The sequence below is a fragment of the Pan paniscus genome, chromosome 7 (assembly GCF_029289425.2).
Source record: "Pan paniscus chromosome 7, NHGRI_mPanPan1-v2.0_pri, whole genome shotgun sequence".
In the NCBI taxonomy this organism is placed as follows: domain Eukaryota; kingdom Metazoa; phylum Chordata; class Mammalia; order Primates; family Hominidae; genus Pan; species Pan paniscus.
In genome coordinates, this window is record NC_073256.2 from 83137035 (window position 1) to 83147534 (window position 10500).

General features: G+C 34.2%; 1 pseudogene; it reads left to right on the forward strand.

Annotated features, from left to right (window-relative positions):
- Positions 1 to 4704: 4704 nt before the first annotated feature.
- Positions 4705 to 6633, forward strand: LOC100983293 (large ribosomal subunit protein uL22-like; annotated as a pseudogene).
- Positions 6634 to 10500: the final 3867 nt, after the last annotated feature.

The window sequence follows — 10500 nt, forward strand, 5'->3', positions numbered from 1 at the left end:
ACATTATGTACATATATAATATATAATATACATTATGTACATATATAATATATAATATACATTATGTACATATATAATATATAATATACATTATGTACATATATAATATATAATATACATTATGTACATATATAATATATAATATACATTATGTACATATATAATATATAATATACATTATGTACATATATAATATATAATATACATTATGTACATATATAATATATAATATACATTATGTACATATATAATATATAATATACATTATGTACATATATAATATATTATATATTATGTACATATATAATATATAATATATATTATGTACATATATAATATATAATATATATTATGTACATATATATTATATATAATATATATTACATATATAATATATAATATATATTCTGTACTTATATATTATATATAATATATATTATGTACTTATATATTATATATAATATATATTATGTACTTATATATTATAATATATATTATGTACATATATATTATAATATATATTATGTACATATATATTATATATAATATATATGATGCACATATATAATATATAATATATAGTATGTATATATAATATATAATATATAGTATGTACATATATAATATATAATATATATTATGCACATATATAATATATAATATATAGTACGCACATATATAATATATAATATATAGTATGCACATATATAATATATAATATATAGTATGCACATATATAATATATAATATATAGTACGTACCTATATATAATATATAATATATAGTACATACCTATATATTATATATAATATATTGGTACGTACCATATATTATATATAATATATAGGTATGTACTAATATATTATATATAATATATAGTACGTACCATATATAATATATAATATATAGTATGTACCTATATATTATATATAATATATATATTATATATATATTATATATAGTATATAATATATATTATATACTATATATAATATATATTATATATTATATATTATATATATAGTATATACTATATATATAATATATATTATATATTATATATAATATATATATTATATATATTATATAGTATATACTATATATAATATATATTATATATATTAAATATATATAATATATATAATATATAATATCATATATATTATAATATATAAGTACATTATATATTATATATAATATATATGTACATAATATATATTATATATTATATATGTACATAATATATATTATATATAATATATATGTACATAATATATAATATATATAATATATATAATGTACATATATTATATATAATATATATTACTTATATATTATATATGTAATATATATTATATATAATATATGTACATAATATATATTATATATAATATATATTATGCACATATATATTATATATAATATATATTATGTACTTATATATTATTATATATTATGTACATATATATTATATATGTACCATATATTATATATAATATATGGTACGTACCTATATATTATATATAATATATGGTACGTACTATATATTATATATAATATATGGTATGTACATATATTATATATAATATATGGTACGTACCATATATTATATATAATATATGGTACGTACATATATTATATATAATATATAGTATGTACATATATAATATATAATATGTAGTATGTACATATAATATATAATATATGTTATGTACATATATAATATATAATATATAATCTATATGTACATATATCATATATTATATATTATGTACATATATTATATATTATATATGTACATATACAATATATAATATATATTATGTACATATATTATATATTATATGTACATATATGTACATAATATATATTACATATAATATAAATTTGTACATATAATATATATTATATACACCATGGAATATTACTCAATATATAATATATTATATTTTATAATGTATAATATATATTACATACACCATGGAATATTACTCAATATATAATATATTATATTATATAATATATAATATATATTACATATAATATATATATATGTATATACCACATTTTCTTTATCCACTCATTGGTTGATGGTCATTTAGGCTGCTTCTATATTTTGCAATTGCAAATCTGCTGCAATAAACATGTGTGTGCAAGTGTTCTTCTCATATAATGACTTCTTTTCCTCTGGGTAGTTACCTAGTAGTGAGATTGCTGGATCAAATGGTAAATCTACTTTTAGTTCTTTAAGGAATCTCCATACTGATTTCCATTGTGGTTGTATTTGTTTACATTCCCACCAGCAGTGTAAAAGTGTTTCCTTTTCACCACATGCATGCCAACATCTATTATTTTTTGATTTTTTAATTGTGACCATTCTTGCAGGAGTAAGGTGGTATTGCATTGTGGTTTTGATTTGTATTTCCCTGATAATTAGTGATGTTGAGCATTTTTTCATGTTTGTTGGCCATTTGTATATCTTGTTTTGAGAATTGCCTATTCATGTCCTTTGCCCACTTTTTGATGGGATTGTTTGTTTCTTGCTGATTTCTTTGAGTTCCTTGTAGATTCTGGTTATTAGTCCTTTGTTGGATGCATAGTTTGTGAATACTTTCCTTGTGGGGGACATTCTGCTGGGCAATAGTCAACCCAGAGCTCCCGGCTGAGTTTGCTGGGTCTGCAACACAGTTCAATTACTTCCTCAGTCCAGTCCTGCTTTGGCTTCCTCCACTTTGCAGGTGTTGATTCTTGATAAACATCTTAACTCAAACTGTTGGAACCTACTCCCAGAGAACCCTACGTCCCATAGCAATGAAACAAGAAGGCTTTGTATCATGGGTGATAATATTACCAAGTATCTCCTAAAACACAAAGAAGGTGAGGGCTCTTGTGGCCTGAGAGGGATGGACTGTACTTTTGGGGAGCAAGAGCAACTTTGGAGTCCTCACTGAAGGATTTACACATAAGTTTGCAATATGTAAGTTGAGAGATTTTGGAATTCAGAGAACTCGGGGGGAGTGAGGATTTTTGAAGAGGATAAACATTTTGGGGGTATATTTAAAATGCTTTTTATTAAATTAGCTGGGTGTGGTGGCACGCTCCTATAATCTCAGCTACTTGGGAGGCTGAGGCAGGATAATTGCTTGAACCTGGGAGACAAAGGTTGCAGTGAGCCGAGATCGCACCATTGCACTCCAGGCTGGGTGACAGAGTGAGACTCCATCTCGGAAAAAAAAAAAAAAAAGGTTTTATTTTTTGTATGTATTTTTCTAAATTTGTCTCACGTGATAACATTTGTATATGGTTATATAAATTATGTTAGTAATATGGCTGTTTGGATTTATGTGCTCTTTTATCCATGGGATCTCCCAGGAATGTGAGCCAAAGGGAACATCACAGAAATACTTTTTCCATTGAGGATAATATCAGATTCCATACTGCGGGCATTTAAAATTTTATGTTCTGTCTGGGCAGTAGACTTCAAAAAATATAATTAGATGCTACTCCAGTGGGTACTTTATAAAGCATTAAAATATTAAATAACTTGATGAATGTTTAACTTAGCTGGAATGAGGGTAACTATATTCTTCTGTCCTTACTATAAGGTGTACTACTATGATCCAGTCTGCCCACAAAATACAGATACAGAAGTTCCTTCCCCCTGCTAATGGTCCTGAGATGCTATAGATACCTGTCCTTATTACAGATATCTTGGAGGACATGGTGGATGGTGTGATTCCAGTTTCTGAAAACCAGAGGCTTAGTGATGGGTGTTGCTACCCAGGCAACTGAGCAGTTGCTCTGCAGACCCTGCTGAGGTGCTGGAAGTATCCCCATCTGGTGCAGCTCCTCACAGACATACTTTCCTGGGTCCCCTGGCTCAAGTGCACCCTGACTTGGGGGCTCCTCTTTGAAGGCAGTCCAGGGATCCCTGACCCAAAACTCTCTTTTCCCCTTCCTCTAGTCACTTCCTCAGGTTTTGATGCCTCCCCTCAGGCCAGATTATAGTCAAATACCCTCCTCTCTCCTTGAAATTGAAAGGACTATCATTCTCTTTAGCACTTTATAGGTGATTTCAGAGGAAAACAATATGTGGTTTAAATTTCCTGCCATATAGCAATATATGGTTTGAATATGTAAAAAATGAAAGCAATTCCATTTACATGAAGTTCTAGACTGAACAAAATTTCTCTGTGATGATAACTATCAGAATAGTGGTTGCCTCTGGAGGGAGTATTGACTGGAAAGAGGCATGAGGATCTTTTCTAGAATGAAGGAAATGTTCTTGATGGGAGTGGGGGTATATGTTTGTCAAAATTTATTGAACTATACATTTAAACTATGCATTTATTTTATGTACATTTAAACAGATAAAGCAGGATGACAAATAGTTCAAAAATGAAAGAGAAATGTCCATGTGAGAATAATTCAGCAAACATTTAATTTCAAAATGGTTTGGTTCTAATTTTCTGACTTTATTAGGGCCATTTATAGGAAAGGACCCACCATCAGCATGTAGCTCTGCTGAGGGATATAACAACACTTTTATCCACAGGCAATTATTTCTTATTAGAAATACAGAACTTTGCATGAAGTAAAGCTCTTTAAATAGAGGAAAAATGTTTGCATATTTCATAAGTTTGAAGTTAGCTAGAAGTCACTGCTCTTCCTCTTCCCCTAAGTGGCCTAAGGTGATCTGTGAAAATGGTTTGCTATTCACTTGACCCAGAAAACCCCGCGAAATCATGAAAATCAAGAGGTTCAAATCTTCATGTTCACTTTAAGAACACTTGTGAAGCTGCCAGGGCCATGAAGGGTATGCCTATACGGAAAGCCACCAAGTATGTGAAAGATGTCACTTTACAGAAACTGTGTACCATTCTGATTTTACAATTGTGGAGTTGGTAGGTACTCCCAGGCCAAACAGTGCGGCTGGACACACAGTTGGTGGCCCAAAAAGAGTCTTGAATTTTTGCTGCACATGCTTAAAAATGCAGAGAGTAATGCTGAACTTAAGGTTTTATCCGATGTGGATTCTCTGGTCATTAAGCATAGCCAGGTGAACAAAGCACCTAAGATGCGCCATCGGACTTACAGAGCTCACGGTCAGATCAACCCATACATGAGCTCTCCCTGCCACATTGAGATGATCCTTGCTGAAAAGGAACACACTGTTCCTAAACCAGAAGAGGATGTTGCACAGAAAAAAAAAGATATCCCAGTATAAACTGAAGAGGCAAAAACTTACGGCATGGGAATAAATTCAGCACAAATAAAGACAAAGTTAAAAAAAAAAAGTTAGCTAAATGAGATTCAGTACACATTTCTGTAGCTTTTGTCAGTAGCTGACCCCCAATGTTTCTACCTACAGAGTGGCCACTAAGTTTAGAAATATAGGTGGCTCTTTGCCCTGTCTCACTATGTTAAGTGACCACCAATTACTGTCTGCACTTAACACAGGAGGCAAGGTAACCTGGAGAGCACCACCACATGACCCCAGGGTGGTGAGGAACTGGTAGGATGATCATTCCTAAAATTGGATTGGATGACATAGCCCTGTGGAGTATGCTGCGTGATGGCCAGAACACCCTTGGGTATGGGGTAAGCCAGAAAAAATTAGGACATGGAATGAAAAGTTGTATTTGAATACTGGATAAGCAACAAATAATTTTTTTGTATAAGTATGCAAGGGATACTTATATATCCCTTGCATATATAGGATGTATATGCATGGACATACTTGCAAGGGACATAATTATACTAAAAATATATCTGGTTTTTATCTGAAATTTAAATTTAATTGAGACTGGGTACGGTGGCTCATGCATGTAATCCCAGCACTTTGGGAGGCTGAGGCGGGTGGATCACCTGAGGCTAGAGTTTGAGACCAGCCTGGCCAACATGGCAAAACCCTGTCTCTACTAAAAATATCAAAAATTAGCTGGGCTGGACATGGTGGCGGGTGCTTGTAATCCCAGCTACTTGGGAGACTGAGGCAGGAGCTTTTCTTGAATCTGGGAGGTGGAGGCTGCAGTGAGCTCAGATCACACCACCGCACTCCAGCCTGGGCAACAAGAGCGAAACTCTATTCCCAAAAAAAAAAAAAAAAAAAAAAAAAGAAGAAGAAAAGAAAAATAAAAAAATAAATAAGTGTAATTGAGTGTCCCCCTGTATTTTTCTGTGTGAAGTCTGATAAGCATGAGGTACACTAAAAAGGCAGGTTCCTCCTCGCCACCCACCATAAAAATCAGAGACAAAATCTGACTCAGTGGTTTTCAAACTTTAGCTTGCATCAGAATCACATGCAGAGCTTGTTAAAACCCAGATTATTAGTCAGAGTTTCTGATTCAGTAGGTCTGGGGTGAGGCCCTGAAAATTTGCATTTCTTAACATTCCCAGGTATTGCTGATCCTGCTGATTCCAGGAGTCATATCTGAGAACTACTGATCTAAGGTGATGCATTACAGATGCATGTGCAGGGATTGCTAGAAATTCCATGTTAATGTATCCTGTTCATTGTGATTCGGCCTAGCACATTAAACTATGCATCGCTAATGAGGGACAACACATCAAACATATAATATATTGTAATGTAATATCAATAAACCATTTATTATGCATAGTTGCCTATGTTTCCAGACTTTATGGCCACTCTATAGGGAAGCTATTTGCCTCTGTAGTGAATGGATTTCCTTTTAATGAGTGTGAAATTAAAATTCCATGTTAAAATTAGAATAGAACCCAAACTTCAATAAATCCATAAAATAGTAATATAGAGAACCTTTGTTAAATTATATACCAAATATTTAACAAGGTGTGACACTCAGGAATTTTATTTATATTTTATTAAACACCACAATTTCCACAATATATTATTTATACACAGAGAGATTATACAACCTCAGGATTTTTGGAGTACCCAGGATGGAGTTTCTACACCATGACTTCTCCAGGGACCTAGTCTTCTTGGAGAAAGATATAAGAGGCATTTGTTTGTGCTATCCATAGAACTGAAAAATACTGAAATGTTCTAAATAACTTTGAAGCTGACATTTCCTATTTCCACCATCAAAACTTTTGCACTTATTTTTTCTTGTTTTTGGAGATGGGATCTCACTCTGTCACCAGGCTGGAGTGCAGTGGCGTGATCTCGGCTCACTGCAACCTCCGCCTCCTGGGTTCAGCCATTCTCCTGCCTCAGCCTCCCGAGTAGCTGGGACTACAGGCGCCCGCCACCACGCCCAGCTAATTTTTTGTATTTTTAGTAGAGATGGGTTTCACTGTGTTAGCCAGTATGGTCTCGATCTCCTGACCTCGTGATCCGCCTGCCTCGGCCTCCCAAAGTGCTGGGATTACAGGCGTGAGCTACCGCGCCTGCACATTTTTTCTTTGTTTTAACTTTTCTATTTCTTGGCCTACTGATTTGGATTTTCTCTTTTGAGGGAGAAGGATACACAGGAGAGACATATATTGGAAAAGAATAAAATAAAGTACTAGAAATTTTGCTGAGTGTCTGAGTCCTTTGGCCACTGTTTGGAGATCATTGGCCACAAATACACATAGGACTACTTTAAGAGATATATGTATACTGAATAATTTATGGATGAAATGAGACATCTGTGATTTGCTTTAAAATACTGCAACATGCAGCTGGGCACAGTGGCTCATGCCTGTAATCCCAGGGCTTTGGGAGGCCAGGTGGGAGGATTACTTTAAGCCCAGGAATTTGAGACTAGCTGGGGCAACACAGCGAGACTCTGTCTCTAAAATTTTTTTTTTTTTTAATTAGCTGGACATGGTAGTGCGTGCCTGTAATCCTGGCTACTCAGGAGGCTGAGGCGGGAGAATCCCTTGAGCCCAGGAGTTGGAGGTTACAGTGAGCTATGATCATGTCACTGAAGACTAGCCTGAGTAACAGAGCAAGACCCTATACCAAAAAATGAACAAGCCAGCCTGGGCAACATGGCAAAACGCCGTTCCTACAAAAAATAAAAAATTAGCCAGGTGTGGTACCACAGGCCTCTGGTCCCAGCTAGTAGGGAGGTTGGGAAAAAAAAAAAAAAAAAGAAAAGAGAAAAAATAAAATAAAAAGTAAAATACTGAAACAAGCAAAAAGTTGAAAGAGGAAAGATGAAATAAGTTTGGCAAAACAAAATGTTAATAATTGTTGAAACTGGGTGATGGGGTTTATTATGATATACTACTTTTGTATATATTTGAAAATTTCAGTAAGTTAAAAAAAGTATAAGGCTCGGCATGTATTCTTACCGCTGTCACTAATGGGACAAGAAACCATACTCGAATCACATAGCTATACTGTGCGTCAATTTTTATAAATGATTGAATAGCAATTATTCAATCAGCACAGTTATTGAGCTCGGCTTACTGTGTAGGGAGCATTCTGATATTACTACCTAAATTCCCAGGCATGTTGTTAGATAACTGAAAAGTTAATGTACTTAAAAAAATTTAAACTTATTAATAAATTAAATTTAAGTATTATTATCACCAGATCCACTGTTGAAATTCTTTGAGTACAAATGCTTGGAGCACAGATCATCAGTAAATGAAGGTTCCTGAAAGCTTCTTTTTTTTCATGTTTAAAAGTAGTTATTTAGGTTAGGTATTTGTTGAGATAGCAGCTGCTCAGACTCCTACGTTGAGAATAGGACAGAAAAAAAAATAGTATGTTACACATCTTGGCTCCTTTTATGCTTCCGAGGAAAAAGCAAAGCAACCTTTAAGATTTCTAAACACCATCTGTATCTACTACATGGTTATGTTACTGTGTAAATAACATTATATTATTTAATTTGGACTTTTTTTGTGGTCAGTTCCCCAAAAGACAGGTAAATATCAAAGGAAAAACTTAAAGGGTAAAAATATGCAAGCTTGCATGTCTGTTGCTGTATGTGCGCACAAGCATAAATGATTTAAAAATTTTGGACTACAGTCCAGGCATGGCTGTATGGCACACTGCCAGAATAGGAAACATGACATCCCCTTTCCTATTTATAGGCTTGAAGCTATGGGTATGGTTTAGGTCTGGAAATGACCTGCTGCCTGGGGGCCTGGAAAATGAGTGCATGATCACATGCCTGGCCTTCAGTGGACAGGTAGGCTGCATGTCTCTGACTGGTGCTGAAGCAGCAGGAAAAGCAAAACAACTGCAAACAAGGATGAGATGTACCTTGCACATCAGTAGAGAAGGGGTAGACACAGGTATGAAATGATAAATGTAGGGTGTACTAATCCTCCTGAATAGTTAGAAATTGTTTCCTGTGGTTGTTAAGCAATTATCCCCTGCTCGAAGGTGCCTTCGGTGCAGAGGGTTAAAATTCTTTTTTTTTTTTTTTTTTTTTTTTTGAGACGGAGTCTCGCTCTGTCGCCCAGGCTGGAGTGCAGTGGCGCGATCTCTGATCTCTGCTCACTGTAAGTTCTGCCTCCCGGGTTCACACTATTCTCCTGCTTCAGCTCCCAAGTAGCTGGGACTACAGGCGCCCGCCACCACACCTGGCTAATTTTTTGTATTTTTAGTAGAGACGAGGTTTCACCGTGTTAGCCAGGATGGTCTCGATCTCCTGACCTCGTGATCTGCCTGCCTCGGCCTCCCAAAGTGCGGGGATTACAGGTGTGAGCCACTGCGCCCGGCCTTAAAATTCTTTTATGATGTGGCATGTCTGAGCTACCTGTCCCTTTCCACAGATGACAGCATGCTAGAAGGGTTAGTTTTAGAAGGAAGAGTGGAGACAAATCCAGAGTTTGAGACCTATCTGGAATGGCAGGCAGGATGGGAGGGCTTCAGCTGGGGATGGTGTTGGAGGTGGGGGAGTTTTCTGAGCAGTGGGAGGCAAGAGAGGGTGCTGGTTATCCAGAGGTGACAGAGAAGTTGCTAAGAGAGAAGTTGCTAAATATTGATGCAAAACTTACCTTCTTTACAATTTTGCCTGTAGGTTACCTTGACAGGAGGCAGTATCAATCACACTGTAGTTACTCAATAAACATTTATTGAATAAATACACAAATCCCCTTGGGACATGAATTTTTCTCTGGCAGATTGTTACATACTCAGACTGGTAAGTATATCCATAAACTATTTTAGTTTTGTTACTTTATTTATATTTGAGACAGGGTCTTGCTCTGTTGCCCAGTGCAGTGGTGTGATCATAGCTAACTGCGGCCTCTACCTCCCAGGCTCAAGTGATCCTCTTGCCTCGGCCTCCCAAAGTGCTGAGATTACAGGCATGAGCCACCACACCCAGCCCTAGTTTTGATATTTTAGACTTATAAGAATAAAACTTTTATTATTCCAGAGTGCCAAATAGGGATATTTCTTCCCATGAAAGCCTGTATTTAAATGACTTTCTCCTCCTTTTAGAGGAGATATTTATTGAAACAGTTTTTCTCCAAGTTGACAAATTTGTCAACAGTGGGCTATAGAAAAAAAATGAACTTCCTAATTAGCCAAGTAGCTTGTGTGTCTGGTAGTTTGAGTGTTAG